The sequence below is a fragment of the Uranotaenia lowii genome, chromosome 3 (genome assembly GCF_029784155.1).
Source record: "Uranotaenia lowii strain MFRU-FL chromosome 3, ASM2978415v1, whole genome shotgun sequence".
In the NCBI taxonomy this organism is placed as follows: Eukaryota; Metazoa; Arthropoda; class Insecta; order Diptera; family Culicidae; genus Uranotaenia; species Uranotaenia lowii.
In genome coordinates, this window is record NC_073693.1 from 346440269 (window position 1) to 346456518 (window position 16250).

Sequence of the window (16250 nt, forward strand, 5' to 3'; positions counted from 1 at the left end):
CATTAAAGTTATGCGACGGCTGATTCATGATAAGCTGATTGCAGCTTGATTGAAATAGGTCAGTTTTATACAAATTTTAAAAATTCTACTGAATCAAAGCAACCGAAAGATTCCCTTTATTAAAAGGAATCTTTCGATTGCTTTGATTCAGTGAAATTATTCAACCAAGTAGGCTCACACAAATATTAGAGTTAAAAATTCTCCCCAAAATTATTATTATTGCAGAAAGCGTGCCAGAGACTTTTTTTTTTCGAAATATTGGGTGAAAACCTAATCTCAACTGTAACCAGAGTGTTACACGCGCACGTAGTATGAATCATTTCTGTGATTGTTTACACCCCTCCAAAAAGGTGGGCGAGGTCAAACGTTGGTACTTATCTCCGCGTGGATACTTCTGTTTTGATCGCTTAAAATCGCGCGATTAAACCTGTAATAGCCTTATAGATATCGCGGAAAAATAATTGCTCAAGTGTTTTCGATTAGGCCTTTATCTATTCCCACTTCGGCTTATCATCGAATCAATATGTTCCGCGGCTGTATATTTATCAGCTTAAGCTAAGCAACAAAAAATGTGTAAATTCCTTGGATGCTTTGCGCGTTTCGTGAATTATGTTTCCAAAATGCCCGGGATTGCTCAGAAAGTTTCTTAGAATTGAAGCAGCAAAAAGACTCGGAATGTTTGCGACGAAATTAATTCTGGGTATCATTTCCCTGCTGACCAAGCTAGACTGATGCTACACGAGCTAAGTTTATCCCAGAATCTCTGTGCCCCGTCATTGGGCCACTTCCGGTAGCAGTTCAAATACACATTTAGCGGGACTTCGTGTTGTCTCAATTAAAGTGTCATTTGATGGTAAGATTTATGAGACTGAGTGGCTACAACAGGCCACACAGTGATTATTAAAGTCTGAATCACTTCAGGTTCGTCTCTAGTCAAATGTGCGTTGAGTGCTCTATGAGTTATACCTATCTAAATTTCAGTCGAATTCCAGCTGACGTCGAACGAATAAATTCAGCTCTTTGGAATGGAAAACTTGAAGCATGAAACGTCCCAGTCAATTTTGTTTTCTAACAAATTCTAAAGTAGAAGGCATCAAAAATACATATGGGAGCAAAAGTGATTTTTTTATATTCCGGTTATTGGCACAATTTTTAAATTTAGGATGATTCACCTCATCAAACTGCCAGTTGTTGAATTTGAATAGTTTCAGAGAATGAAAAAAAAAACACGAACCGGCAGACACAAACAGACGGACAGACAATGACTCGGAGATATTTTTCGCAATCCCATGGGGGGTTCGGCTCGATCCGGAAAGTTCCTCTTGGGAGAAAAGTCGGCAGTTGAATGGCGGCGCGACATGCGAAACATGCCAATTGTTGTTGTGCCAAAATCCGTACCTGGCAACAACAATAACAATAACAAAAGTGAAAACAACAACCACAACAACATCAACAATAAGCCGCCCGCCGCCGATGCGCGTGTGTCATTATCCATCCATATTCATAAACTTTACATGATCGTTTGGCTGGCTGGCTGTTGTGAGTCGCGAGACGCTTTCCTCCACTTTCAAAAAGTAGTAAACAGTTTTTGCTATCAATTGAAGTCTACAGTTTGTCGAAATGAAACTTAAAACTTGCAAGGCGCCCTTTTCAAAACTTAAGCCTTCCCCCCCAACCGGCGTGCATGGCCAAAAACCGAACCCAAAAACACATGTAGTCGGTTGCATGCGCGCGCAAATTGCTTGCCATATTGCTAGCAAAACAGCATCCGGCCGGCCAGCCACTCGCCAGATAGGAACAATGTTTTGGCCAAGTCTGGTTGGTCCCGTGGGGGCTGGAGAGAAATCTCGAAATGATCACCGAGCCGAGTCACGGTCGCAACATCATCGTCAACATCGGCAGCAGCAGCAGCACATTTACGCACTGTTTTCGACGATTTGTTGTTTTCTGCAAGCAGCAAACATCCAGATGTCTCGTGCTTGCTGAAATGCAAGCTTCGAAAATTCTATTTTGGCTCAGCAATGGATTGTGAAACAACATAATTTTAAAAAGTGCGTTAAAGTACTGCATGCCGAACATAAAATGGGAATCATGAAGTGCCTTTGGAAAGTAAATCAATCCTTTCTATTTTGTTTTGGAACTTGGAATCTAACGTATAAAAAAATATCTGAATTTTCGGCTGAATAACTTAAAGAACATCAGAGTTTTTTTCCATTAATATACCATGTTAGTGACATTCTTTCCTGAACCGACTTCCCAGTTAATGGCCAGAGGTATGTCAAATAGCCAGAGGGACATTATCGATTCCTCCGGTGATTTTGCATCATCTAATCGGCAGGAACAAAGATTTTGCGTTTTCCGTACGAGGTGTCCGGAATTGGATCGTAGATTCGAGTGCAAGCTCGAACATGTGTGCCAACAAAAATTTGTTCCATGAGATGGAGTCGAACCGAAGTATTTCGGGGACGGCGAAGATTGCCGATGGCAAACAAGCACTGGTCGAAGGAGTTGGCTTATGTAAAATGGTTACCAAGTTCCTGATCTTCATATGAACCTGGTTTCGTTTGGCAAGCTTGTGCAGAAAGGATCCGAGGTATTCATTCATCATTCATCAGTACTTCCTTACACTTATCGACGATTACAGCCGCTACACTCAGCTCTTTCTGAGGAAGAAGTACGAGACGTTGGAAGATGTCCAAAATTTGGTCTGTAAAATGAAGATGCAATTCGGCCAACCGCCGAAGGTGATCAGATCCGATCAAGGTGGCGAGTACCAAGGGCGTGCGTTGGCTAATTTCCTTAGGAGCGAAGGAATCCTACAGCAGTTTACAACGGCATACACTCCTCAAAAGAACGGTGTCCAGGAGCGAAAGAACCGTTCGAACTGTCGAAATGACGAGCTGTATGATCCAGGAAGCATGGAGTACCGTTACTGGGGTAAGGCCATCAACACGGCCAAGTATTTCCAGAGCATGTTCGATCCGAGAGACGCCATACAAACTGTGGCATGGGAGAAAGCCTGATTTGGAGTTTGAATTGGAACCCATAAGAATTTGACATTCGTTGGCAACTTTTAGCAACACAAAGCATGGCGTTTCATCGACGGGAAGCTTAAAAGGTGGTTTTTAGCAGAGATTTCCGGTTCCTTACGACACAAGATGGTTCTTCGAAGGAATCCGAAAATAAATAATTGAAAGGATCTCTCCTTTCCCCTGCCCAAAGTGCAGTTTCTTGGTATCCAGGTGGTACGATGAAAAAAAGGTTTCGATCTGGGTCAAAGGTGTACATCGAAAAGCTGCTGGAGAGGTTCAACCTGAGCGATGCGAAAGGATCAAAAGTGCCGATATTTAGATCACGGCTACATACAACAAAGGGAGAAGACGGAGGCTCTTCCCGATTCCGAACAATATGAGAGTCTCGTTGGAAGTTTGCTGTATCTGGCAGTGAACACGCGGCCAGAAATCGGGATTTGCGAATCGATTCTCGGAATGAAGGCATAGGACGGAGGCAAAGCGAGCCCCGCAGTGCCTCAAGGAAACCGTGGACCTCAAGCTTCATCTGGGAGGCGACTTCCCTCATCCTGTGAGGAGCCATGAAACAAACATACTGTTAGAGATCAAGCAATCCAAGATGAGTTTGTGGAAATCTAGGCAATCCATGGTTTTGACTTTCTACAATGTCATGTGAAAATAAAATCACTGACCATAATAAAATCATTCTTATTTAAGCTATCGAACAGAACAGTCTTTCATTTGTAAGACGCAATACATACATTAAACCGTAGCGGATTACATACATGTATCTTGCTCAAGGCTGCCAGGAACTACTGTGGTTGCGGAAATTGCTTCTTGATATCGGGGAACCGGTGAAAGGTCCAGCTCGGAAGAAGGAAGACAGCCAGAGCTGCAAATTGGTGACCAGAAGCAGCGGAAAAAGGTCCAAACACGTGGAAACCAAGTACCTTTTCACCAAGAACTTGGCGGAACGCAAGGTGATCTCTCTTGAGTATTGCCCAACAGAACTGATGCTGGCGGACATCTTAACGAAATCGTTGAACCGTGTCCGTTCGAAACAAATGCGAGCGAATATGGGACTCTAACCAACATGTGCTGAGGAGGAGTGGTGGAATACATCAAAGAAATCATTTGAATAAACAACAAACGTCAATTGGCGGGTATCAAAGGGGGAGAATTCTAGAAAATAACTCATTGCAACGTTGATACAAAGTCGCGAATGCCATAAAGATGGTAACGACTATAATCGGAACAAAAAATAATTAATCATTTTAATTTATACCATTCAACAGAACAGTTGTTATTAGCACCTCTAACAAGTACTATGTATGCCTTGATCGAGATCCGATCTCATGACCTCTGGCGTAGAATACTAGAACACTATCCTCTAGGTCATGGTTGGTGGCAATTCTTCATTGTATGCTGTAACGGCCCGTAGTAGGCAAAGTGGTAATATCCGTAATATCTCCAATGCATAATTTGAACATGTATCATGTCAGTCTTATTGGGAGTGGATCTTTGTGTGCTGAAATGTGAAATTTGCGGTTATTACCCTACTGCCTTCAAGTATTTTCCCCAATAAATCTGCCCTAATAGTACGTGCCGCGCAAGTTGTGATTCGAGCCTACGATGATCTCGGGAGTTAAGGGCCTAGCTATACGTTTGGCATCCAAACCCAGCCCGGGAAGTTCTCTGGCGGTAGCTTGTGTGCAGGTGCGAGGACGATTTTATCGGTAAGTTTGCATTTTAGTTACCTTTGGGAACCTCTTTTTAAGCATTGTGTTTGGTTATTTTATGCTGTGGAGAACTACGACTATTACCACGGCGACTAAATTCGTGAACCTACACAAACTTTCCTCATTTCGCCAACACCATTTTGTTTAGTCTTCTTTGGAAGCCCACCCCTGGGAAGAAAGTCCGGGTTTTAAGAGACTTCAGCACATCAACTTTTTAGTTGTTGGCGCTTAAGTGCTGTTAAGTTGAGCTACGCAATTTTGCTAGTAAAATTTTAACTTTTCTTTAGCACGAAGTGGGATTCAGTCCTGATTAAAATCAGTGACTGTTGATTTTTGAGAGTTTTGTCGTCTTGTTTCAGCTTCGACTTTCAAAGGAAATCGAGACGTTACAATGAATCTAGCCCACAAATCATCTATCTGACAAGTGAGTACATTCAAAATGTAGGTCTTCGAACGTGCTTTTTCACTCACCTTTAAACACAATTTGTTTAATTTTGGCGCAAACGCCTTTTTGAAAAATCGATACCGATTCGGTTGATTAGGAAATTTTAAATATCTATAGAAGTTAAAATAGTGGATATACAGTATCGTTCATAATTGTATAGAAATTGGTAGAAAGCGCACTGTCACTTCGACTTTGAACTACCATAACTTTTTACTCTGATGATATTTTTCGTTCAAATTTTTTGCGTTAGATAGATCAACTATCACTCTATTATAACACAAAATTTGAACTTTCCGGAGTTTGTGTGGCCTGAGAAACAGTAATTCTACAAAAATCGGACTTTTAGGACTTTTCTCATTCAAACTGCAATATCTCTGAAACTACGCTACATTTTTTATTGAAATTTTGCAGAGTGATTGTTGAAATATAAAGCTAGAATGTCTGAAGATTTCGAAAAGTTCTATCGATGAGATCAAAAGTTACGCGAGGTGCAATATTTCAGGCATGGATCTAGAAATGCGATTTCCATAGAATTTTGGACGATTGTTTCCATAGGAAAATCATATTCTCTGTTTAACAACCAGTAAATCTACTTCAACCGAAAAATCACAACAATATCGCGAGATTCTGATTTCAAAACACAAATGGATCATGTATTCCTTTTTTTCTTTTCTTCATTGCTTTTGCCAGACATTTTTTGTCTGATTGGTGGAGGAAACGATATTGTTTTGATGAATCGTTCAAAATTCTATAGAAATCGCATTTCAAGGTTCATGCCTGAAATATTGCACCTCGTGCAACTTTTGATCTCATCGATAGAACTTTTCGAAAACTTCAGATATTGTAGCTTTATATTTCAACAATCACTCTGCAAAATTTCAATAAAAAATGTAGCGTAGTTTCAGAGATATTGCAGTTTGAATGAGAAAAGTCCAAAAAGTCCGATTTTCGTAGAATTACTGTTTCTCTGGCCACACAAATTCCAGAAAGTTCAAATTTTGTGTTATAATAGTGTGATAGTGGATTTATCTAACGAAAAAAATTTGATCAAAAAATATCATCAGAATAAAAAGTTATGGAAGTTCAAAGTCGAAGTGACAGTGCGCTTTCTACCAATTTCTATACAATTATGAACGGTACTGTATATGATTTTTTAATTTCAAACGAACACGTACATAAATTTTATGGTATAATTCATTTTGGAGTTCCATAGCTAATTTTTCAATGATGCCTGATTATGAATTCAAAATCTTTGTTTTGATACTGAAATCAAAATTCTATTCATATTTTTTCAAATTAATTTATTCCCTTTTTAACTGAAATAAAAGTTTTGTTAAAATATTTAGAATTCGATATTCATTTCATGATTTTCCTTCGATTTTGAAAATGTCTTAAACCACAAAAAAAAACCTTCACCTTCACGGCAAGTGCAAACAAAGCTCTTTTTTCTCCATTCAAAAATCTTTCAAAGTGAACATCTTCACCAGGAAAGTTGTTTTTTTGTGTGCAGTAGAAGTTAACTTTTTCAAAACACATCGAAAAAGGTCAGTAGAATCTGTCACGAGCTGGATAATCCCTACATATACGATTGTCTCAATCTACACTGGATTAGTTAGCACCGTCATTGGATGGCGACCGTTCTACAACATAAACAACCACAGACTAGGCTTACAATTGACTGGGTACATTTTCGATTTTGAAAATACCAAAATATTGGAAAGAGTAATTGGATACAATGCTAGAATAAATGCCATTTGACATCAAATTGAGAGGTGACGATAATGTCGTCAATAGGCAGAGAGACTCGTTAAATTTTAAGACTGCTTACGACCCCATAATCGCAAAATTGACACAAACACTGACAAACAAAATATGTAAACGCAAAACAAAACAAACTATCCAAAATCAAAATAGTTTAGACGATGGCCAGTCAGTTGTAAGTTAAAATTAAAAATTTAGATTTAAAGTTTAATGTTAAAACGTAAAATATAATTTTAGTGTCCACTGAGGAGGAGCGATTGCCAAAGCAGCTCGAAACGCATGGAGAACTGGTAAACCTGTTTTATTATTATTAAAATTCACCAAAAAACGTCGATAATTTTGAAGAACTAACAATCGCCTCGCTTCGTACCAAGGTGGGTACCAGGTACCAGGAGGTGTTCCCGAATAACGAATTCCCGATTCAGCCATTTTGGCTATGTAGGCTATGCAACTATGCGGAACTCATGAAGTTTGTTTACCAACAAACCACAGAAAAGCTGAGCAAAAAATAAACAAACTCATTGAGAGCCCCGCTCACTCCTCGCCTACTTACTGTGAAAGGCGGAGAACCTAGTGTATCTAAGAACCTTGCTTCGTACGAAGGCCGCAGCAGTTTTCGAAGCGTAAGGCCGTTTTAACTAAGTACACCTAGGTTTTTTTTTACGCGGTTTTTTTTTACACGGTTTTTTTTTACACGGCTTTTTTTACACGGTTTTCGGGAATTAACACGGTTTTTTTTACACGGTTTTTGCGAATTAACACGGTTTTTGAGAGAAAATATTCTAAGTCCTTTTCAAAGGAAAACACTTAGAATCTTTTTGAAGTTGGGAAAATCTTAGCTCTGAGACTAAGAACGTGAAACATGAGACCCCTGAGACCTGAGACATGAGACTTGGGACCTGAGACCTGAGACCTGAGACATTAGACCTGAGACTTGAGACCTGAAATATGAGACCTGAGACCTCAGACACGAGACACGAGACACGAGACTATAGACCTGAGACATGAGACTTGAGACCTGAGACCTGAGACCTGACACATGAGACATGAGACATTAGACATGAGACATTAGACCTGAGACATTAGACATGAGACATGAGACATTAGACATTAGACATGAGACGTGAGACCTGAGACATTAGACCTGAAACCGGAGACTTGAGACCTCAGACCCATGCCTCATGTCTCATGTCTCATGTCTCATGTTTCATGTCTCATGTCTCATGTCTCATGTCTCATGTCTCATGTCTCATGTCTAATGTCTAATGTCTAATGACTAATGACTAATGTCTAATGTCTAATGTCTAATGTCTAATGTCTCATGTCTCATGTCTCAGGTCTCAGGTCTCATGTCTCATGTCTCATGTCTCAGGTCTAATGTCTCATGTCTCATGTCTAATGTCTCAGGTCTAATGTCTTATGTCTAATGTCTCATGTCTCATGTATCAGTTCTCAGGTCTCATGTCTCAATTGTCAGGTCTCAAGTCTAAGGTAACAGTTCGCAAGTCTCAGATCTCAGGTCTCATTTCTTAAGTATAAAGTCTCAAGTTTCAGGTCTCAAATCTTAGGTCTCATGTGTCAGGTCTAAGGTCTAAAGTGTCTAGTTACATGTCTTATTGTTTCAAGATTCAAAGCTGCATAAATTTGAAGGTCTTTTTTTACACGGTTTTCCGCAATTAGCACGGTTTTTTTTTACACGGTTTTCGGGAATTAACACGGTTTTTTTTTACACGGTTTTTTTTTACGCGGTACGTATATCAGTGTAAAAAAAGACCTAGGTGTAATCGGATCCAGAATTACGCCAGAAACGAATCAATGATGGCATTGTACAACGCAAACGTCGAAATTATACAACTAAACAGAGAACAAATTGAAAGAAGAATCGTGCAGTGCTCTTTTACAAATTATATTATTAACAATTAGTGTAGTTATCAAGTGTCATTTATATTATAGAATAAGATCATATAAAGAAAACAAAAAAAAAACAAAGGAGGGGTTTTGAAAAACGACAATAAATTTCACCGATGTTGTTATACAACTTAAAAAAAAAATGCTAACATGTTTCCTGACTATATGTGCAAAACTGGGCAAACATAAAACAAAACCAAAAATACTGACGAAAAAAGCTAACACATACACACTCTCATTTTCTCTGAGCTCGTTTATGTTTAAGTAGTGGGGCCCCGAAAAAATTCCAAAATTTTAGTTGCCACCCGTTAATATTACTGGCATTTCTTAATTGAAGAGCAAATTTCATCGAGCGTTGATGTCTTTGGACAGATATTACAGTTGTTTGATTCACCTCTTCAAACGTGATCAACATCTAGTAAGTTGGAGTAGGTAATATTTTTCCAATATTTTCTCTTTTCCTTTTTCAAGTTGTTACTTGAGTACTGTTCTGAATCTCTCTTTAGAGTCAAGGATTTTCTCGACCCACTTATCACAGCCTTAAATTTCTGCTGACTTTTTGTCATCATTATATGTGTGGTAACTGGGCTATTTAGATGTTCAATCAGGATTGCAATCGAGCCAAACGACCGATTTAAGTTCTATTTGCTTACTACTTGCTGGAAGCAAGTGGCACTACACGTGAGAGACATTATCAGCAGACAGGCGGTTGGCAATTATGGCTGCTAAAACAGTCTCAAATTACCAACCAGCGAATCTCCCTAAATTTAGTTTTTCAATTTTCATTCGGAAATTTTAAATATTGTTCTAAAAATATCTTGTGATTTTAAACTTTGGTAAGCAGAAGTTCATGCGAAAAAAAAGAGTTAGGAATGCGTAACAACCTCAGGAAAAAAAATCATGAATTATTTTTTCTTATTTGACTCATTTCGTTAATTATTCCCTAATTCAACACGTAATTAACTCATTTTGTTAATGTTTTTATACAAATTTTCTCATTGAGTCACTTAATAACACTCGCATTTGTCAACCGGGGACAACTAATTATCGACGTGTGTGGGTCGACGTCGACTGTTATCTGAAACGAAATGATAAACTCTGCAAGGGCAAAATGTTCAAAGTTCACGCTTCGGTGACCTGCGGCTGCTGCTGATGGTGTCTCAAATCTCGAAGCAATCCCTATTCGTGTTTCAAGTCACACTTTCCGGCACGAGGAACGATTGAACAGATGAAGATCAGGACCGGGAGAACTTCCTGGGTCGGTTTGGGATCAAGTAAGAAATTAAAGCCCAAATAAGATCAGAGTTGTTGGGAAGCCGTTAAAAGTGACTATCAGCCACTTTTAGCGGATGAATCACAGACTTTCACCACTACGGTCAAACAACAACAACAACAAGCACCGTTCCGAAATCATTAATCAGATGACACTAGGGGAACATCGCCCCAATCGAAGTGGTTGAGCAAAAATTAATCAAACGCAGTTGATCTATATAGAGAGAATGAGGGAAACTCCAAATATAGTTGGGGACACGTTTCCAAATTTGTAAACTTTATAGGTGGGCATAAATCTTACCAGATCGATTTGTTTCTCACTTAACGATGTAAACAGAGCGATTGGGTGAGTACTGGTTTGGAGGTGCACTGACCCATAACAACTTCTCCGGCCTTGTTTGAACTTGATTGAGATATGCTTTTTGAGAGACTTTTGATTCTAAAATTTCTGTCATTCTAAATATGGGCCAAAACTTTCTTAAATATTATCGATACTTTTGTTATGGACACATATAAACAGACTTCAAACCGCACTTGTTAGTTTAGTAGTGAATTAGCCAGTTGTAAAACCGTCAACTCAATTGATGTTCGTCTCGCCTTATGGTATGTTTCTGAAATGGCGCAACGGGTAGAAAAGTTGGTAAACAGCAATTAATATTGGTGCTTAAAAAAGTCGGCTTTTACCTTACCAGTTGCTGACTACCCACAAGGTGTAAAAAAACAAGCCAATCAACAACAACAACAACAACTGTGGAAACACAACAACATTGGTAATTAATTTTTAGCTTCCATAAAATTCATTTCCTTTCGGAGAAGGTCTTTATTGTCGTGTGGTGGGAGGGGAAATTGGAGGGATTTCGCGAAACATATATGTGAATTAGGGTGGCGCAAATTTTCCACGTTTTCTTAAATCTAGCTTTTCCCATCCAGAGTGAATCCGATCCTTAAAAAAATAATTTCAAAATTTCAACTCCTCTGGGTAATTTTAAGGCGATCCCCAAAAACATTTTACATAGGCCCGTAGGAAGAACTGACTCTAGGGGGGATAAAAAACAATGTATGATAAAAAAAAATAAAAATATTGGTTTTTCAATACTGTTTGATTATTCATTTTTAAGTTCTGTTACATAAATAGTTTTTCGTGGTAATTAGAAACTTTTGAAAATCCATCTTAAAATCTTTCAAATGATAATCAGGGGCGGGATTATGGAACTCGAAACAATCGAGTTTCGTTCGATTCGACCAACTTTGGCATTACCGATCTCGATTCGAATGGAACGTTTCGCGATGATCTACTACCCGATTTACTCTCAATCTGGTACTTTAAAATTTAGAATTCGTAATACTGATTCTAATTCGATTCGAGTTCAACTCGAAACGGGTAACTCGAATCGAAAAGGATTCATAATTTCACCCCAGGATTTGTATAAAGAATCCTTCAGTAACAAATTAGGAAGAGTAGGCGAGTCCTGAAACGTCAGCACGTGTTTTGTTTTCGTATGAGAAAAAAATTATTAAAATTTTAAGAAAACCTAATAATTTTGAGGATTTTAAAACAAATTCAACTAAGGATTGATATAAATGTGCGAATTAGGTGTTTTTTCAGAAAGTTGCGCGTGTGAAACATGCACAGTAGCCGTTCATGAGCTGCCGAAAGAAACGGTCGATGAAGTTTGTTTATGGAAATTTTTAGGAGTAATTACAAAATATCTATTCAAGAAGAAATAATATGTGAAGTAATATGAAAAACCACAAAATCCGCTCTGTTTGACAGGTAAAATGTTTTGCTAAACAAAAAATTTGTGAAATCCTTTGGCCGCAGATTCAGCAATTATTAAAGTTGCAATGTTGTATTGAAGAAGCTTTCGGAAGAACTTTATGGATGCTTGTGAGGTTGCATTTGCATCTGCTTTTCTTTTTCTCGTGAATAAAAACATACGAGGGACCTGGTCTAAAATATTTGAATTCAACCAGTTTCAAGATCACCGGGACCAGGAAAAACAAGAAGACATCACCGGTGAAAACATACCAGTTATCACCGGAGTTTGGTGAGAACGTTTCTATTAGAAAATCATTTCTAAATCATATTCGTTTAATTTTTTTGTTTATTCATCCTATTTGCCAAATAGGATTTCTCATAAAAAATTCCTTCCCCCACCTTTCTGAAAACAACACCCTGGGTCTCATGGGTTCCCTGCATCTGAAATATTCATTTCGTTGTATCAGAATATCCCGATTATGAATATATTGACTTTTCGTGGTGTGCATTAAGTTACCACACCTATCTTTAAATTCAACATTTGAAATGAGTGTTATATCCAGATGCTCATTTTATCAACTTGTGTTGATTTTAATTATAAGTTGTACCTAGTGTATCAGCCAATGCAAAATGTGTGTAGTCAACCAATTCTATGCTAGAATCCTTTAGTAACAAATTAGGCAACTTACTTTCATCGATGGTCGAAATCCTCAAATTTGCATCATAATCTGGTGAACTTAGCTTAAGGTTGCCAGAAGTTCTCCCGCACGAATCCGGGCCGGGCAAATCTGGGCTTTTTTATTTAAAACCTGCAAAATTCGGGCATTTCATTTCCAAATTTTTAAACCAAAATCCTGGTACTACACGGGAAAATTGGACAAAAATCCAGGAACTATTCAACAAAAATCAAGAAAAAAAACATATGAATCATTATTTTTTTCATCGGGAAACTTAACCAGACTTTGAATCGAATTGGTTTGAATCGAATATCAGGCTCCCAAAAAAACATGTTTGTTTATTTTATCAAATCTTGCTTGCAAAATTTCATTTTTGGGCGACAAAACTTAAAATGAAATATAATGCGATTTGAATTTTGTTGTTTGATTTTCCACAAAAATGTGAATGAATCCGGACAAATTCAGGAAAATTTCAAACAAAATTTGGGCAACCGGGCTATGCCGAACCTCTGCCAATTTTTTTTTATCAAATATCCGAGCAAATTCGAGTAAAACCGGGTAATCTGGCCAGCTTATTTTTGCTTATTTGATTTGAACTTACACCAAGTTGGAACGTACACCAAAAATCGTAAAATTAATACCAATCTTCAATATTAAAAGTAACAGATTAAAATATTGCGGATCAAATCGGGTTTATGCAAACTCGATCCTAGTTTAAAATTTTAGTTTGAAATTTGGCTCTTGAAAAAAAAAACTACAATATTAATAATGTTGAACAATATACCAAACCTATGGAATTTCCTTCATTTTTTTTAAGAAAGATACATGTGTCTTCATCATCAATAAATTATAATTAAAAATCAATTCCTGTGGCTGGTTTTTTTTTCAATAAGTTTTTCTTAACACAAAATAAACTCAAATTTTTCTTAATTTGTGTCATTTCAGCTGTATTGTGCAAACGAACTGACTTTGATTGAATTTTAAAATCGAACTATAAGCAAGTGATGTCTTGCAATTTAAATTTCTTACCGAAATAGTCATTCGGAACTCATTTACGAGCTAAATCTGAATCTGAATTTTGAACCTGAATTCAAAATTTTAATTTTGAATCTGTTTTGAAGTTTCAATATGTTTTCTGAGATGTACATAAAAAAGGTTTCTGAATTTTGAAATATGAGCCATGAATTGAAATAAGTTTCAGAGCCCTTCAATCAAGAATCCATAATTATAATTCATTGATTATTTGTTATTTTTTTGGATTTTTCATATGATTTCTAAGTTTTTGTTTTCATATTCAGAAAAATATTAACTAAATGTAAAGAATGCATATGAGTTTCGAAAATCATGATTTAAATTTTGACGGAAATGTAAAACCATCCACATTGAATATATTAAAAGTTTGTTTGTAAAAGTTTGTAAAAAAACTGAAAAAATCCGAAAAAAAATCATCAAATAAAGTTTAGAAATGATTTCCATCAATAAGTGAGAAAAGGTAGAGAACTGTTGCTGAATTCTAAATCTGGGATTAGTTTTCGAGGTTTTGACATCAGTTCCGAGTCAAGATTGTTACTATCGAATAAACTCAATCCATCATCAAAATTTGATTAAGAAAAAAAAATTTTTGAGTGTAGAGTAAAATACCGCATTTCCTCTGATGGACCCTCATGGGGGGAGGGGGTGGCGGTTTAAACCCCAAAACCCCCAACTTTTTTAAATTTCAAAAGCCCCAAAGTGTCCGTTTTAATCAGAACGGACGACAGAATTTTTGCAGATTTTTAAAATGAATTTTAGGTACCCATGTTTTAATTTAAAATTTTGTATTGAAAAGCGCAAAAAATTAATCGGAAAATGTAACTTTTTTTTTTGTTTTTCATGAATATTTTGTTCTCACTTAATGCAAATGAAACTTCAACAGATGGAGTTTATTGAAAAATTCTTTGGCTACAGCCAAGGTCGTGCGAACGGGGGGGTTTTAGGGGTTTAACCACTCCCATGGAGATTTTTTATAAGTGAAATATTCAGTTCAAGAAATGAAAAGGTGTTCAAAAAACAATGTTAGCAGACATGTCAAAAAATTGGCTCACCTCTAGCGGTATTTATTCCTATCTTACTCCATGCCTGAGACATTTCATTCAATAATAATCTATGACGTTCAAGAATTGAAACTAATTTATAATTCTCCATTTCAATTTTCAATTTTATAAATCTTTTGTATTAAAACTCAAATCTGTGTGTCATGAACCCTACTTTGTCTTAAAAATAGTTTTATATTGCACAGCAAAAATTATTTCCTGTAAAATTACGCAAATGTCCTGTAACAAAAAGGAGCAGGACATTTACCGTAATTTTAAAGGTCGAAAACACAATTAAGTGACATTTAATTTTTAGTGTACAACTTTTTTACAGGACAATTGCTGTAATAATAAATGAATCTTCGTAAACTTTCAAGGAAAACAATTTAAAATTGCAGGTTTTGTTAATAACAGGTGATTTATTTTAAAGGTTGCAGCTTTCAGTGACACGCAATAGTCAAAAAAATTTTCTGTGTAGTCTAAATCGCTTAAATCATTTTAAGTTTCATGCGGTATGAAATATTCTTGAAGAAAACCAATTTCAGCCTCGATTTTATTTTGTGTTTTTTGTTTTTCTAAATCCTCAATTCAAAATTCAAATGGATTTTGACAAATAACTTTGGATTAAAAGATTTACATTTTCCTGAGGTGAAATGAGTTCAAGAGGTAATTTTTAATTATGTTTGTGCTCTGAAGTTTTTGAAAATAGGCGAAATGTTGAAGAAGCTTTATATTTTTGGTTAATTTTCCCAATTCTGAAAAATAATAGATTTTTGACGAACTTCCACAGAAGTATTAACTTCATTGAATTTCAGATTTAATATAAAAAGCATAAATCAAATCATTTAGCAAATTTCAACAAATTTGTTAAATGAAATTAAACTTTCGTTTTTAACCACTTTCTTCAGTCGTGAAATACTTGTCATTTCAAATTTTTGAAATTTTGATTCATTTTTTAAACTTATAATTACTATATCACCAAAACGAGAGGTGATAGACAAAAACTTACAAAATATTCGAGTTCAGGACACCAATACCTACTAAATGCCATAAATAAGATTTTGAAGTTGTCAGAAGTTTTTGAAAAAGAAAATCTTAAAGTATTAAAAACTTATATTTTTTTTATCTTCATATTTTAGATTTTTGAAGTCACCGTGATTTTGTTTTTTTTTTATTTTATTTATCGACTCTACAGGTGAAAGTTACGTTGATTTAGTAGGACAATTTCAAGATTATGAAAATTATTTTCGGATAGAAAGTTAGAAGAAATGAATAGATATTGAAAATGAGCGAGTAAAATTTGATGAGAAGTATTTTAAGCACAAGTTCCTCAAAAAAAAAGTATTTTCATAATCTAGAAATGTTCTAACAAAAAGAGCATTACTTTTACTGATAAACATGAGAAATTTAATGCATTCAATTTGAATTTTTAAATAAATTTACCAAATTTTATCGTTGAATTTTTGTTTAAATTTTCAAATTAATTAACCGAATTTTATAGTCGAACAAATAATTTTTTAAAGATATACCTATAAAAAGTTTGTATTTGTTTTTCATCTTTAAATTTTTGTTGTCTAGTAACATAATATTCTTGTAAAAAAAAATT

The 16250-nt window shown here is 36.1% G+C and overlaps 1 protein-coding gene across 4 annotated transcripts in view; it reads right to left on the minus strand.

Moving 5' to 3' along the window:
- Positions 1-16250, minus strand: part of LOC129754407 (inositol-trisphosphate 3-kinase A-like) — a 152820-nt gene that overhangs the window by 25312 nt on the left and 111258 nt on the right. The window lies entirely within an intron of this gene.